Source organism: Camponotus vicinus, unplaced genomic scaffold (genome assembly GCF_025532165.1).
Source record: "Camponotus vicinus isolate PSW18456_S1 unplaced genomic scaffold, iyCamVici1.0 SCAF_8, whole genome shotgun sequence".
NCBI classification, from domain to species: domain Eukaryota; kingdom Metazoa; phylum Arthropoda; class Insecta; order Hymenoptera; family Formicidae; genus Camponotus; species Camponotus vicinus.
In genome coordinates this window covers 4,134,860-4,151,495 of record NW_028141980.1, presented here as the reverse complement: position 1 = coordinate 4,151,495, position 16,636 = coordinate 4,134,860, and positions in this window count along the sequence as shown.

Here is a 16,636-nt window from a genome sequence, read left to right as displayed (position 1 = left end):
GATCGAACGTATCGCGCAATGTCGCGGAACATGCCTGGTCAATAATATAGTTGCGCGACGCGGGCTATAGTTTTCGCCGTGCCCAGGTACCCTGCCGCCGGATCGTCATGCATCCGTTGCAACAACTCCCTTCGTTGATCGGCTGGTACACATTGCTTCCATTGATCCTCCGGGTCGGTCTCGTGGAAGTCCAGATCGTGAAGCAGGTGCCGATAGAGTTTTCCTTGGCGCATCTGGTAGTCTTGGAAATCGGTCGGTCGTTCGTGTAGGCCGGTAACGAGCCGGTTATACCACGAGCATTGTGGCATGCGGCGTGCGGCGCATACTTCGGGCTGTCGGGACAGCGCGTCGGCTACCTGATTTAAAGTTCCTCTCCGGTATTTGATTTCAAAATCAAACTGCTGGAGTTCAAACAGCCATCTCCCAAGGCGACCGGTGGGTGATTCTAATCGTTGTAACCACCGGAGTGATTGGTGGTCAGTAATCACCGTGAAGTGATATCCTTCCAAATAGTCTCTCATGCGCCGTATTCCCCAGACTACCGCAAGACACTCAAGTTCGGTCGCGCTGTAGTTCTTTTCCGCCTGGTTGAGGGTTCGACTAGCGTATGCGATGACTCCTCCCTCCAGGTTTTGAGTCAGTACTGCTCCGAGCCCTTGGGTACTGGCGTCGGTTTGTAGGAGGAACGGTCGGCTAAAGTCGGGGCAGGCTAACACTGGTGCCGAAGTTAATGCGTTCTTAATTCGTTGGAAGGCTTCCTCTTCCGTAGCCGTCCATACCCAGCGGGTATTTTTACGTGTCAGACGGGTTAGTGGCGCAGCCACGATAGAAAACCCTGCTATAAAGCGTCGGTACCAAGAGGCGACGCCAAGAAATTGGCGGACTTTCTTTAGAATAGTCGGAGCGGGCCAATTAGCGATAGCGCTGACTTTGGTCGGATCGGTCCGTATGCCCTCCCGGTCGATGATGTGTCCTAAGTACCGTAGGCTATATCGACAGAAGTGACACTTCTCGGAATTTAGGCGCAATTTTGCGCTTCTTAGACGCCGGAACACCTCCGCCAGGTGTTTGAGGTGGTCGTCGAAGGTCTGACTGGCTATGATTATGTCGTCGAGATATACGAGGACATTAGGTTCTAGTTCCGGACCCAGGACCGAATCTAGTAGCCGTTGGAACGTTGCTGAAGCGGAATGCAATCCGAATGGCATTGTGCGAAACTGCATGAGCCCTTTACCGGGTACGGTGAATGCCGTAGTGGGTCGGCTCTCTGGGGCGAGCGGCACCTGCCAATATCCATTCTTCAAATCAAGAGTAGGCAGGTATTTTGCTCCCCTTAATTTGTCGAGTGGCGGTAATGTGTGGTAGCGGATACGCGTCTTTCTCGGTGACCGCGTTTAATCGCCGGAAGTCAATGCAGAAGCGGTGGCCTCCATCTTTTTTCGTACGACCACTATCGGAGAGCTCCAGGCGCTCTGGGACAGTTCTATAACACCCTCCTGTTCCATTTTCTCGACTTCCGCATTGATCACCGCCTGCATGGCGGGATTCCTTGGCCGGTATCGTTGTTTAAGTGGTTGATCGGTCTTCAATCGAATCTTATGTTCGATACGGTCGGTCGGTCCTCGTATATTCTCGAAGGCGGCAAGTTCTCGTGTCAGGAAGTCTTGTCCTCTGATCCTCGCCAGGTGTGCGCGGATGCAGGCCCCGCGAAATTTCTCCCACGTTTGTGTGAGCCGGGCTAGCGGTCACCGGGGGGTAGCGGTAGGTGGATACGCAATCGGGCCCACAGGTCGACTCCAATTAATACCGCGCAGTCGAGATTCGGCATTACCTGGAATTCGTGTTTTACTGTGCGTCGGCCGGCGGTAATGGGCAAGGTAGCGGTGCGTGTTATGGCAACCGCGGTGCCATTAGCCAATGAGGCGTGCGTATCTATACGACTAAGTCGGTACCCTCGACGGCGAGCTAATTCTGCGGTGGCGGGGTTAATGAAGGATATTTCGGAGCCCGGGTCGAGAAGGCTCTAGATATAGCGGCCGATTATGCGAACTCGGGCGTATGGCCGGGGCCTGAATCTTACTCGAGTTCTTCCGGACCGGAGATAGCCGCTGCTTTCCCGGCCCGCTGTTGGTTTCCCGACGGCAATCTCTGGTAAAGACCCCCTCTTTTCCGCATCTTGAGCAGAATTTCTTAGGCGGTCTCGTGCAATTCATGCGGGTATGTCCGCGTTGTTTACACCGCCAGCAACAATCGTCCCGATTATAAGTGGCGGCTGCGACAGCAGGTCCGGCCTCTCGCTTGGTGGTCTTTTGCTGTTCCTTTCGGAGTTTTTCCACCTTTTCGTACTGTATGGCCTTAGTACTTAGCTCGGCAATACTGGTGGCCTCGTTAGGCCGGATATACAGTTGATAATCGGGGCTCATATTTTCGTACAGCTGTTCTACTCGGTCCTGGTCTGAGTATCCCCCTGCTCGCCGCATCATGGTTAACACAACCGTGGAATACTTTCCGAATGTCTCGCCCGGCAGTTGTCGGCGGTCTTCGACCTCTCGCCTTAAGGCTCGTCGGTACCCCGGCGGCAGGTATTGTGCTCGGAAGGCCTGGCAGAAGTCGTCCCACGTGTTCCAATCTTCGTGGTTATTTCGGTACCATAGGAGCGGGTCTCCTCGTAATAGTTCGTGTAGTCCGAGAAGGAGATAATCGTCGGGGTAACGGTGCGAATTCTAAAGTTCGTCAAGGCGTTCGAGGAACGCGAAGGGATCTTTCCCTTCGAAGTGGAGATTCCACTTTCGAATCTGGTTCAAGACGGTTGTTGGCTCCAGTAATTTAACTTCGGGTGGTTCGGCGCGGCTGGCCGTTTGCTCGTTTGTTTTTGGCATTCTGGCGTATTCTTCGAACAACTCTGGGTTCTTGGTCACGAATTGCCGTAATCGTCCACACAATGAATCGGTGTTACCGGAGCTAACAATCCCGTATGCATCTATCTGGGCTTCTAATTCGTTCTTGGATAATCGATTTATCCAGGTACTCATCGGGGTTGAACGCACAAGCTGGAATCCCTACTGGGCTGGTCCCTGTTTGGGCGCCATGTAACGCGGTCGCCTTTCTCGACGCTCCGGATCGACTCGTTGGTTAGTCAGGATTCGAGAGAAGGGGAGAATCAAGCTTGTGCGAACAATGCGGGAAACACTCTTTATTATTATGAATATTTACAATATGTACAAGTGGTATGTTTGTGTGCGTGGTGTGTGTGTGTGTGTGTTGGTGCGGTGGAGCGTGTTCGTACCGTAGTGTCTCGAATTCTAGTCGCGATTAAATCTAGGCGGTGAGCTATGTACAAGGCAGCATACAAGCGTGCGCGGACAATTAAAGCTAGGCGGGAAGCTATGTACAAGGCAGAATGCAAACGTGGGCGGAATATCGCAACGGGCGGTTGCGCAACTTAAACTACTGTACAAAGCGGAAGAGCTGAGTGTCACGTCAGCCCTGGAATCCGGAGACACCCGGTCGAATCGAGAGACACCTCGATAGCGGATCCGAGAAACACCTCGGTCAGGAATCCGGAGACACCCGGCTGGATCGAGAGACACCTCGATAGCGGATCCGAGAAACACCTCGGTCAGGAAGCCGGAGACACCCGACTGAATCGAGAGACACCTCGATAGCGGATCCGAGAAACACCTCGGTCAGGAAGCCGGAGACACCCGGCTGACTCGAGAGACACCTCGAGTTAATGATCTGGTCGGAGCGTTCGCTAGGATCGCAGAACGGGATCTGGTCTCGATGAGCCGGCTCGGCTGGCTTTTATACCCGGTCGGCTGCATTCCGATGTTCCCCTTCCAGGTGGGCCGCTCGATTAAGGCGAATGCATAAGACCGAGACAGCAAACGAGTGTATGCGTGCAAGCGAGACAGCGAGCGAGTGTATGCGTGCAAGCGAGACAGCGAGCGAGTGCGCGCGTGCAAGCGAGACAGCGAGCGTCGAACGGACGAGTGAGCGAGAAAACAAGCGCCAGGCACTACGAGTGAGCGAGAAAACGAGCGTATGAATGAGATAGTAAGCGTACGAGTATGCGAGCAAGTGAGAAAGCGGTGAGGAGTGAGAGAAAAGGCGACAAGCAGTAGAAATAAGTACAAATAATTTATTTGCCGTAGTAACGGTGCCTTACTGCATCGTTACAATATAATTTTAAATATTGCTTCTTTTTATTATTTCTTTTATCGCTTTGTTTGTATAAGACGAGCACCATGCATAAAATCATGCAAATAATAGAAATAATTACTGATTGCACAATTAAAAAAACACAAGTCGTCGCGCAATATCAAAGAGTTTGTCAGACAACGGTATAATATAACTATTTGAGCCTTATATACCGAAAAATGTATTATAATACTAATGTATTATAATCGCTAAAATGTGGTATAATATGGTTCCAGGCGAAGATCCGCTTTAAAAGAACCTAACGCCATTAGTGGGACCTCAAGAGGGTGGTGTAAAAATCCACTATTAACTTCATTTCATTCGCAGTTATTTTTGATAATTTTTTATTAAAATAAAAATACGCACTTATTCCATAAGAATGTATTTCAGTTATTTGGATCGACCGTATCGAAGGCTTAAATATAATGTGTACAATTTTAGCAAGTTAAAAGCTGTGAATCAAATTATGTGGTATGGATTTATTATCATTATTATTAAAGTTACGTATTCATTATTATTATTATTATTATTATTATTAAATATATATATTATTATATTTATTATTATTATTATTAAAGCTACGTATACATATTAGATATATTAAAGCAGTAGAAATATATATTTAAAACTTCAGTTTTCAAATTTGACACTTTAACTTTCTATGTAAAACTTCATTTCAAAATCCGCATTTATTTTTATGATAAATTTTTATTATTGACATACGTTAAAAGTATGCATCAAAATTTCTTCCTTCTTAAAATAAAATTACGCAATTGTTCCATAAGAATGTATTTCTTATGGAACAATTGTGTAATTTTATTTTAAGGAAGAAAATTTTTTGCTGCATACTTTTAACGTATAAATCAATAATAAGAATTTATGAATCATAAAAATAAATGCGGATTTTGAAATAGTTTTACATAAAAAATTAAAGTGTTAAATTTGAAAACTGAATTTTTAAATATGTATTTCTACTGCTTTAATATATCGAATATATACGTAGCTTTAATAATAATAATAATAATAAATATAATAATATATATATATCTATATATATTTAATAATAATAATAATAATAATAATAATAATAATAATAATAATAATAAATCCATACTACATAATTTGATTCAACTTTTAACTTGTACACATTGTATATGGATCGATACGGTCGATCCAAATAACTGACATCTGTGTACCGATCAATTTATTATAATTGCAGTCGGTAATCTCTCGTATGATAAAAAGTTTGACACAGGAAATAAAACTCACCCTGTATATATATATATATATATATATATATATATATATATATACATACATACATACACATATATATACATATATACAGGGTGTCCGATTCGTTAGGGACCAAACGAAAAGTGATGATAGATTGGGTCAAACTAAGAAGAAAAGTCATCTACCATTTTGCAAAATTCGCAATAATTATTAAGTGATAAGCAAAAATGTCAGATGAAGGTTAATTTTTTAAATGGAACCCCCTATTTTTTATTATGTATTCTTATAGCTTATCTCGAGAGATTTCCAAAACACTATAATAAATTATTTCTTCATAGAGTACTTTTCGAGTTATGAGGCTAGAAATAATTTCTTAATTTTACATAAACCATAAAATATCTAAAATATTCATTTTTCGATTATCTAATATTTCGATTATCTCATAAAATATCTAAAATATTCATTTTTCAATTACCTTAATACTTTTATATGCAAAATAATGAGAGGAATCAATTGGTGTAAAAAAAAACATAGTTGTTTTTAAGAAAAAATATGTAATTGTTAATTGCAAATTACATATTTTTTTTAAAAACAACTATGTTTTTTCTTTACACTAATGATTTGATTCCTCTTATTGTTTTGTATATAAAAGTATTAAGGTAAGATAATCGAAAAATGAATATTTTACTAGATATTTTATGGTTTATGTAAAATTAAGAAATTATTTCAAGCCTCATAACTCGAAAAGTACTCAATGAAGAAATACTTTATTATAGTGTTTTGGAAAGCTCTCGAGATAAGCTATAAGAATACATAATAAAAATTAGGGGGTTCCATTAAAAAAATTAAAGGTAACCTTCATGTGACATTTTTGCTTATTACTTAATAATTATTGCGAATTTTGCAAAATGGTAGAGGACTTTTCTTCTTAGTTTGACCCAATCTATCATCACTTTTCGTTTGGTCCCTCACGAATCGGACACCCTGTATATACAGGGTGAGTCAAAAGTATGTTTTAAAAATTTGTGAGCGTGTTTCTGGATAAAAAGGAAGAACAAATGTTCATATGAACATATGGTCGCAAATGCTTTGTTGTCGAGATAATGGACATAAATCAGCAGTATCAAATAATGCTTTATTTGAACGAAAAAAAACAAACAACAATAACAAAATTGTAAACGTTCAAATAAAGCATTATTTGATACTGCTGATTTATGTCCATTATCTCGACAACAAAGCATTTGCGACCATATGTTCATATAAACATTTGTTCTTCCTTTTTATCCAGGAACACGCTCACAAATTTTTAAAACATACTTTTGACTCACCCTGTATACAGGGTGTCCCATTTTAATGTCCCACCCCAAATAACTTTCTTATTTTTAATTTTAGAAAAAGATATTTCAGACAAAAGTTGTATGGTTTCAAGGGGGACATAAGGTGGTGTCATTAGTTTGACCTTGAATAGTTGCTTCAATGTCACGTAAAGATCACCTTCAATTTTTTAAATGAAACCCCTTACTTTCTATTGCATATTCTTACAGCTCATCTCGATAGCTTTCCAAAACACTATAATAAAGTATTTCTTTATTGAGTACTTTTCGAGTTATGAGGCCTAAAATAATATCTTAATTTTACATAAACCATAAAATATCTAGTAAAATATTCATTTTTCGATTATCTTACCTTAATACTTTTATGTACAAAATAATGAGAGTAATCAATTGGTGTAAAGAAAACACACAGTTGTTTTTAAGAAAAAATATGTAATTGTTAATTGCAAATTACATATTTTTTTTAAAAACAACTATGTTTTTTCTTTACACTAATGATTTGATTCCTCTTATTGTTTTGTATATAAAAGTATTAAGATAAGATAATCGAAAAATGAATATTTTACTAGATATTTTATGGTTTATGTAAAATTGAGAAATTACTTCATGTCTCATAACTCGGAAAGTACTTAATGAAAACTAACTTAATTATAGTGTTTTGGAAAGCTCTCGAGATGAGCTGCAAGAATATGCAATAAAAAGTAGGCAGTTCCGTTTAAAAAATTGAAGGTGACCTTTACATGACCTTCAAGTAACTATTCAAGGTCAAACTAATGACACCACCTTATGTCCCCTTTGAAACCATACAAGTTTTGTCTGAAACATCTTTTTCTAAAATTAAAAATAAGAAAGTTATTTGGGGTGGGACATTAAAATGGGACACCCTGTATACAGGGTGAGTCAAAAGTATGTTTTAAAAATTTGTGAGCGTGTTTCCAAAACACTATAATTAAGTACCTTTTCGTTAAGTACTTTTTGAGTTATGAGGCTTGAAATAATTTCTTAATTTTACATAAACCGTAAAATATCTTGTAAAATATTCATTTTTCGATTATCTTACCTTGATACTTTTATGTACAAAATAATGAGAGGAATCAATTGGTGTAAAGAAAACACATAGTTGTTTTTAGGAAAAAATATGGAATTGTTAATTGCAAATTACATATTTTTTCTTCAATAGGTAGTTAGCTATCCAAATGCGGCCTTTTTATACCGGCTAATTGCCCGTGTTGGCGCGCGGCGGTATTACCCCTTCCGAACGAGTTTCGGGAAACGGTGCGGTCGGGCCTGTTCGGAGGGGTTCGGGAGGTGCGCCGAACGCGGGCTTTCGCCGGTCGGCGGCTCGGGCCGCATCGGTTACTCGGCGGTGTTCGGTTAATTTTACCCTAACGGCTTAAAGCCGTATATTCGTTTAAAAAAGGTGGGCGCACCGCGCTCCTGCCTCAGGGATGCAAGATTGTCTCCGCAAGCAACATGCAACGCGTAGTGGAGAGGGTAACGGAGATGTGAGCGTAAGCGTACGTGTGAGCTCGGCGAAGCGCCCTAACTCCCTGCCCTGCCTATGCCCGGCGGGTGTTCTGCCGGGCGGCAGCTTCCAGCGGATCGCATGCCGGGAAAAGTAACATGCAGGGGGTACATCGTTACAAAGAGAGGAAGAGAGAGCAAGCGAAACAGAAGGTTACTGCCGTGATTGGTTACCTACCAAGTCCGCGCATGTGCAGTCCATTTTTACCCACGCTAACATCAAAGGTGCCGACAAAGTTGCGCTACTGTATACAGGGTGTATCTGAAATAATGCACTAAACTTGAGAAGCGTATTCTAGAGGTCAAAATAAGACTTTTTTTCCCTATGAACATGGGTCCGCAAATGAGCCCTCTTTCGAGTTAGAGGCCCCTAAAGTTTGGGGAAAAAATTGAAAATTGGCTGTATTTCAGAAAAAAATTATTTGACCTTGGTTTTGACGTTACTTATCACCCTCTCTTGAGAGATAAATAAATTTGCGTTGCGGGTGTTTAGTCAATTTCACACATTTTCGAATTTTAGCTCGGAGGGGGGTTCATTTGCGGACCCATGTTCATAAGAAAAAAAAATCTTATTTTGACCTCTAGAATATGCTCCTAAAGTGCATCATTTCAGATACACCCTGTATACTGTGGCCGAAGACGGGAGCACCCGTCCCCTGAGTGGTGCACACGGGAGCGTCCGTAGCACACCAGGATGCTGGATGTCAGATGCGTCTGGTGGCAACCGTGCTCTAGTCCAGGATAACGAGAACAGGTCGCCGGATGCGGATTACCGCGACGCAAGGCCGTGAGAAATGGCTGTTCGGTCGGGGATCGCGGACACAGTGAACCGGCGGGAGGAAGTCCTGGAGGACGGCTAGGATACGAGGGCCGTGAAGACAGCTATGCTTCGACTGTTCCGTTTGGTAGCCATGAAAACAGCTATTTAATTCGTTGGGCCACGGAGACGGCTGTTCGTCGGGACCCTGGAAGCGGCTGGTGTCCTGGAGCCGTAGAAACGGCTGCTGAATCCGACGGTTGCCCCCAATGTTCCGTCTAGGAGCCGTGGAAACGGCTGTTTGGTCGTCGTCAAGAACTCGGGACTAGGAGTGAGACGGACAGATCCGGACGCCGACTGCGGTCGGCCGAAGACGGGAGCACACGGACTGGACCAGAGGACTAGTAGTACACACGGGAGCACCCGTAGTGCACCGGGATACCGTCGGATGCGTCCGACCGGACACGGTAGCAACCGTGTTCTGGACCAGGGAGCGAGGACTAGGAGTCGGTAGTTCGAAATTCTCAGTGCGCCCTGAGGCTTCGAGCGTTCCGAGTTGAGACAGGAATAGGTAGCTGTCTGCCAGAGAGGCCGGCTTATATATTCGGCGCGATACTCCCACGCGGTACCCCTACACGGTCATGCGCGTCGAAGTGGGGTAGGCCGTGGCTTTCTATTCGTGGCTCAGCAAAGATGCTCAAACAGTGGCGCTCACCGCCGGCAGCTAGGGCGAGTGGATGTTTTGGCTCGCGCGGCTTATTCGGAACGGGGAATTGGTCGCGCTAATTTAGTAATGGTGTTGCTGTTACAAAGTGAAAATGAAATCTCGACTGCAGATGGTGCCAATCATAACAAAACTGTTCCTGTGCATTCACAAAGTCTTCCTGATGTAAGCATGTCAAAGAAAACATGATGACGTATTTTCAGACAGTGGTGATTTTGATTGTATTATAGACCAATATTTTTCAACTTTAAGAAATGAAAAAAAGTTTATGGTTTTAAACCACAATTTTAGTTTTTCAAAATTATATTTTTTCTAAAAAGGCGGAAGGAAATTTACTGCGATCTTTCCAACACAAATGGACAAACAATTGGCTTGAACAATTTTCTCCATGGTTAGTGTATTCTCGAAAATATAGCGGAGCATTTTGTAAATTTCGTGCTATATTTCACGTGTCATCTGCTCATAATAGTAAATTTGGATTTTTGGTGACAGAATCTTTAGTTAAATGAAAAAAAGCTCTCAAATATTTTCGAAGTCATGAACAGACCTCCTATCATCAGAATTGTTTGCGATCTGCCGAAGAATTCATACAAATTTACAAAAATGAAAAACCGAATGTCGTTGTACAATTCAACTTCTGTCTTGGTAGAAAAAATTAAGAAAAACCGAGAAAAGCTAACATCTATTTTAAAAATCTTGATATTTTATGTATTGACAAAATCTCCTTTTATGAGGACATGAAGAAAAAAAGCAATCAGAAGTTTTGGTAATTAATAATACTAATATTAATGAAGGTAATTTTCGAGCACTTTTAAACTTCAGGATAGACGTTGGTGATATTGTTTTAAAAAAGCATTTTGAAACTACCTCACAAATCGCAACTTACATAAGTCCTACCATACAAAATGAAATAATTAAAATCATAGGTGAACAAATTTTTAAAAAAATTTTTCAGAAAGTAAACGAATCACCGTATTATTCTATTTTAGTTGACGAAACAACTGATGTTATTGGAATAGAGCAGATGTCATTGTGTGTGAGATATCTAAAAAGTGAGACAGTTGCAGAAAAATTTTTGAAATTTATTCCTATTGATGACACATCTGGTGAAAATATAGCGAATACAATTATTTCAGTTATGGAAGTCCTTAATTTAGATTTAACTAAATTAAGAAGACAGAGATACGATGGAGTTTCAAATGATAGGAAAAATTAAAGTAAAAACAAGAATTTTACAAGAATTTCCTTTAGCTTAATATATTCACTGTTCAAGTCATGCATTAAATTTAGTAATTATGTCTAGTTGTAAGAACTAACAAATTCAAAATATGATCGGTACAATAAAAACTGTAACACATTTTATAAGAGACAGCCATATAAGACGAAATTGTTTCAAATCAAACTTATCAGATAATACAAATATTAAAATGTTGAAATCTTTATGTGAAATAAGATGGGTTGAACGTTATAAAGTAATAAATGAATTTGTAGAGTTGTTTCCAACAATAATACATACTCTACAGTTTTCTCAGAGAAAAGGACAACAGTTCTGTGGTTTATTTGAATTCAGTATTAAATTTTGAGTTTGTTATATGTCTGAAATTAATGAAAGTTTTCAGTTCTTTACTTATGCCGATTAGTATAGCTTTGCAACGTCCTGGATGTGACCTTCTAGAAGCATTTGAAGAAATAAAGAATTTAGAAAAAATAGTACAAAATTATAGATACAATGTCGACAGCCATTTTGATCGGATCTATAAATTTTAAAAATTACGGAAGAAAATAACAGAACAATCGATTCCAAGAATTGGTGAACGGCAGCAAAATAGATCCAATGTACAAGTAGAAACCGCACAACAATATTATAAAATAACATTATTTATACCTATTATAGATCATTTGCTAAGTGAAATTTCAGAAAGATTCGGTCCATTTTTCAAAAAAATATCTTTTATGCAAATGTTTATTCCAAATACTATAAAAAATACACACCTAAAGAAATAGAAGAAACCGTGAAGGAAATTGAAGACCCAGATATTGATAAAAGTCTGCTTATGTATGAAATGAAGAAGTGGAGGGCAAAATGGTTGGTGGAGAAAGATGTTCCAAATACTACAATAGCCGTTTTGAGAGCATGCAACAAAGAATTTTTCCCTAATATAAAAACAATTCTTAAAATCTTTTGCGTCATTCCAGTGATGACAAGTGAATCCGAACGAAGCTTCTCAACTGAGGCGTTTAAAGACTTCGTTAAGGTCTTCAATGTTGGAAAATCGACTAAATGGTCTCGCTTTTCTTAATGTTCATAAAGAAATTAAAGTAGATATTCCAGATATAATTAATAAATTTTCCAATGCAGGTAATAGAAGATTACAGCTACTTTTTTCGCATTAAAAATTAATAACTTAATTTAGTTCCTTTAAAGTGTTTGTGGTTACATGTTCTTTAATAGTTTATATGTCATTCTATTATAGACTTTTGATTTTTGAAATATTAAAAAAATTTGTAATTTTCAAAAATAAAAAATACATACAATAAACAATTTAAAAAATAAATGATAGTCTCCAAAAATATAGAAAATTTTTTAGCCCCTCCCCAAAACATAGGTCTGGCTACGCTCATGAATAAAATAATAATTGCATAAAGGATCCCGCACATTTTATATGAAAAAAGTGACCAGTCAAATTGACTGAAATTGAAATATGTTTTAGGTAATAATTGAAATATGTTTTAAGTGTTTTAGGTAGTAATGCTGATCAAAAGATTCCTGAGGCAAAAAGTTCAAAAATCAAAAGTATAAAAGATATGATGATTTGAAGGGGGTAGTATTGAAGTTTAAAAAACGTCTGTTTTTGAATACATAGATTAAATTAATATATAAATGTTTAAAAAAAATATTCATATACAGGGTGTCCTAGATCACCCGTACACCCCTTTTCTTTCAAAAACTAAGCATTTTAGAGAAAAATGTTTCAGACAAAAGTTGTTTGGTTTCGAAGGGGCCATAAGATGGTACCATTGGTTTGACCTTGAAGAGTCATTTGAAGGTCACGTGAAGGTCACTTCAATTTTTTTAAATGGAATACCTATATATTTTTGCACATTCTTGTAGCTCATCTCGAGAGCTTTCCAAAACACTATAATTAAGTTAGTTTTCATTAAGTACTTTCCGAGTTATGAGGCTTGAAATAATTTCTTAATTTTACGTAAATCATAAAATATTTTGTAAAATATTCATTTTTCGATTATCTTACCTTAATACTTTTATGTACAAAATAATGAGAGGAATAAATTGGTGTAAAGAAAAAACACATAATTGTTTAGAAGAAAAAATATGTAATTTGTAATTAACAATTACATATTTTTTCTTAAATATAACTGTGTTCCTTTTACACCAATTGATTCCTCTCATTATTTTGTACATAAAAGTATTCAGGTAAGATAATCGAAAAATGAATATTTTACAAGATATTTTATCATTTACGTAAAATTAAGAAATTATTTCAAGCCTCATAACTCGGAAAGTACTTAATGAAAACTAACTTAATTATAGTGTTTTGGAAAGCTCTCGAGATGAGCTACAAGAATATGTAAAAACATATAGGGTGTCCCATTTAAAAAGTTGGAGGTGACCTTCAGATGACTCTTCAAGGTGAAACTAATGGCACAATCTTATGTCCCCCTCGAAACCATACAACTTTTGTCTGAAACATTTTTTCGTATCTTTTAAACTTTACGAGATATTTCGATGGCAAAGTTAAAATGGAACACCCTGTATATACATACAGGGTGTCGCAGACCATCCGTATCAGCCGAATATCTCAAAAACTGAGCGCGGCAGACAAAAATATTTCAGACAAAAGTTGTAAGGTTTCAAGTAACGCATTACATAGCGATATCAGTATGACCTTGAAGAGTGTTGTCAAGGTCGCGTAAAGGTCACCTTGAATTCTGTAAATGGAAACCCCAATTTTTTATTGCATATTCTTGTAGCTTATCTCGAAAGCTTTCCAAAACACTATAATAAAATATTTTTTCCTTAAGTACTTATTGAGTTATAAGGTTTGAAATCATTTCTTAATTTTACATAAACCGCAAAATATCTTGTAAAATATTCATTTTTCAATTATCTTACCTTAATACTTTTATGTACAAAATAATTGAGAGGAATCAATTGGTGTAAAGAAAACACATAGTTGTTTCGAAGAAAAAATATGTAATTTGCAATTAACAATATTTTTTCTTAAAAATAACTATGTGTTTTCTTTACACCAATTGATTTCTCTCATTATTTTGTACATAAAAGTATTAAGATAAGATAATCGAAAAATGAATATTTTACAAGATATTTTACGGTTTATGTAAAATTAAGAAATTATTTCAAGTCTCATAATTCGGAAAGTACTTAATGAAAACTAACTTAATTATAGTGTTTTGGAAAGCCCTCGAGATAAGCTACAAGAATATGCAATAAAAAATGGGGGGTTCCATTTAAGAAATTGAGGGTGACCTTCACGTGACCTTGACAATACTCTTCAAGGTCATACCGATATCTCCATGTAATGTGTTACTTGAAACCTTACAACTCTTGTCTAAAATATTTTTGTCTGGCGCGCTCAGTTTTTGAGATATTCGGCTGATACGGGTGATCTGCGACACCCTGTATATATATGTATACATATATGATAATTATGCACTTTACGGACGACCTCACCGATTTCAATGATCTTGACATATGTTGTCAAGCTCACTCTCCTGAGTAAGTATCAAAAGGTTTTAAATGTCGCTTACTATTTATTAAAAAGTTATTAATGAAAAAAGTTTTACGAATCATGTGCAATTTTTAGACATTATGTACGTTTTAAGAGTCAAGGTGGAATGTACATGCGTGGATACAGTGTGTTCCGCCCGCCCTACGGGGGGGCTCCACTTTCGGGAGATATAACCTAACCTAAACCTATTTCTAATTTAAAATTAAAATTTGGTTTGAGATGAATTGCTTCGCGTGAAAAGTTGCAAACTCATGTGAACTTCGTTTTATCTTGCAAAATATATGCTTGGAGACAGTAGGTTCCGCTCCCCCTACGGGGGAGCTCCACTTCCGAAAGATATAACAACCCAAATCTATTCTGATTTAAACCAAATTTTAATTTTAAATCAGAAATAAGTTTGGGTTAGGTTATATCTTTCGAAAATGGAGCCCCCACGTAGGGGGGGGGGGGGGCGGAACCTACTGTCTCTAAGCATGTACTTTGCAAGATAAAACGAAGTTCACATGGGTTTGCAACTTTTCATGCGAAGCAATTCATCTCAAACCAAATTTTAGTTTTAAATCAGAAATAGGTTTGGGTTAAGTTATATCTTCCGAAGGGGGAGCGGAACCCACTGTCTCTAAGCATGTACTTTGCAACAAAGTTTACTCAACATTTAATGACCTTCGCTATATATTACATCATTTACATAAACATATATTTCATCAAATACCTTCTTAAACGTACATGCTGTGGCAAAATCGTATTATATTCATTAAACTTTTTTCGTTAATAACTTTGTAATAAATAGTGAGCGACACTTTAAACCTTTTGATACTTACTCAAGAGAGTGAGCTTGACAACATATGTCAAGATCATTGAAATCGGTGAGGCCGTCCGTAAAGTGCATAATTACCGTATACAGGGTGTCCGATTTGTGAGGGACCAAACAAAAAGTGATGATAGATTGGGTCAAACTAAGAAGAAAAGTCCTCTACCATTTTGCAAAATTCGCAATAATTATTAAGTAATAAGCAAAAATGTCACATGAAGGTTACTTTTAATTTTTTAAATGGAACCCCCTATTTTTTATTATGTATTCTTATAGCTTATCTCGAGAGCTTTCCAAAATACTATAATAAAGTATTTCTTCATTGAGTACTTTTCGAGTTATGAGGCTTGAAATAATTTCTTAATTTTACATAAACCATAAAATATCTAGTAAAATATTCATTTTTCGATTATCTTACCTTAATACTTTTATATACAAAACAATGAGAGGAATCAATTGGTGTAAAGAAAAAAGTTGTTTTTTAAAAAAAAATATGTAATTTGCAATTAACAATTACATATTTTTTCTTAAAAACAACTATGTTTTTTTTTACACCAATTGATTCCTCTCATTATTTTGCATATAAAAGTATTAAGGTAAGATAATCGAAAAATGAATATTTTACTAGATATTTTATGGTTTATGTAAAATTAAGAAATTATTTCAAGCCTCATAATTCGAAAAGTACTCAATGAAGAAATACTTTATTATAGTGTTTTGGAAAGCTCTCGAGATAAGCTATAAGAATACATAATAAAAAATAGGGGGTTCCATTTAAAAAATTAAACCTTCATGTGACATTTTTGCTTATTACTTAATAATTATTGCGAATTTTGCAAAATGGTAGAGGACTTTTCTTCTTAGTTTGACCCAATCTATCATCACTTTTCGTTTGGTCCCTCACGAATCGGACACCCTGTATATATGTATATTATAAAATGTGCGGGGTTCTTTGTTCACTAACATTTAAGATAATATAATTTTATATTTGAATAACATTTTAAAAACTTGAAATAATTGAAAATTTAACTTTTAACCTATTAAAAACTTGAAATAATTGAAATTTGACTTTTGGCCAATTTTTTTAAATTATAGATCTCTGTGCCCTTGTGAGGAGCATATTACAAATAATAACAACTACATATAATATACTACGAATTCTGCATAACTGGACCCTCACATCTTACAATTAACATCTGCGTAACAGCAGGCTATCTTTTAATATTCAAGCGAGTTAGTCTACCTTTTTTAATTTCTCATTAATTATTGTAAACATCG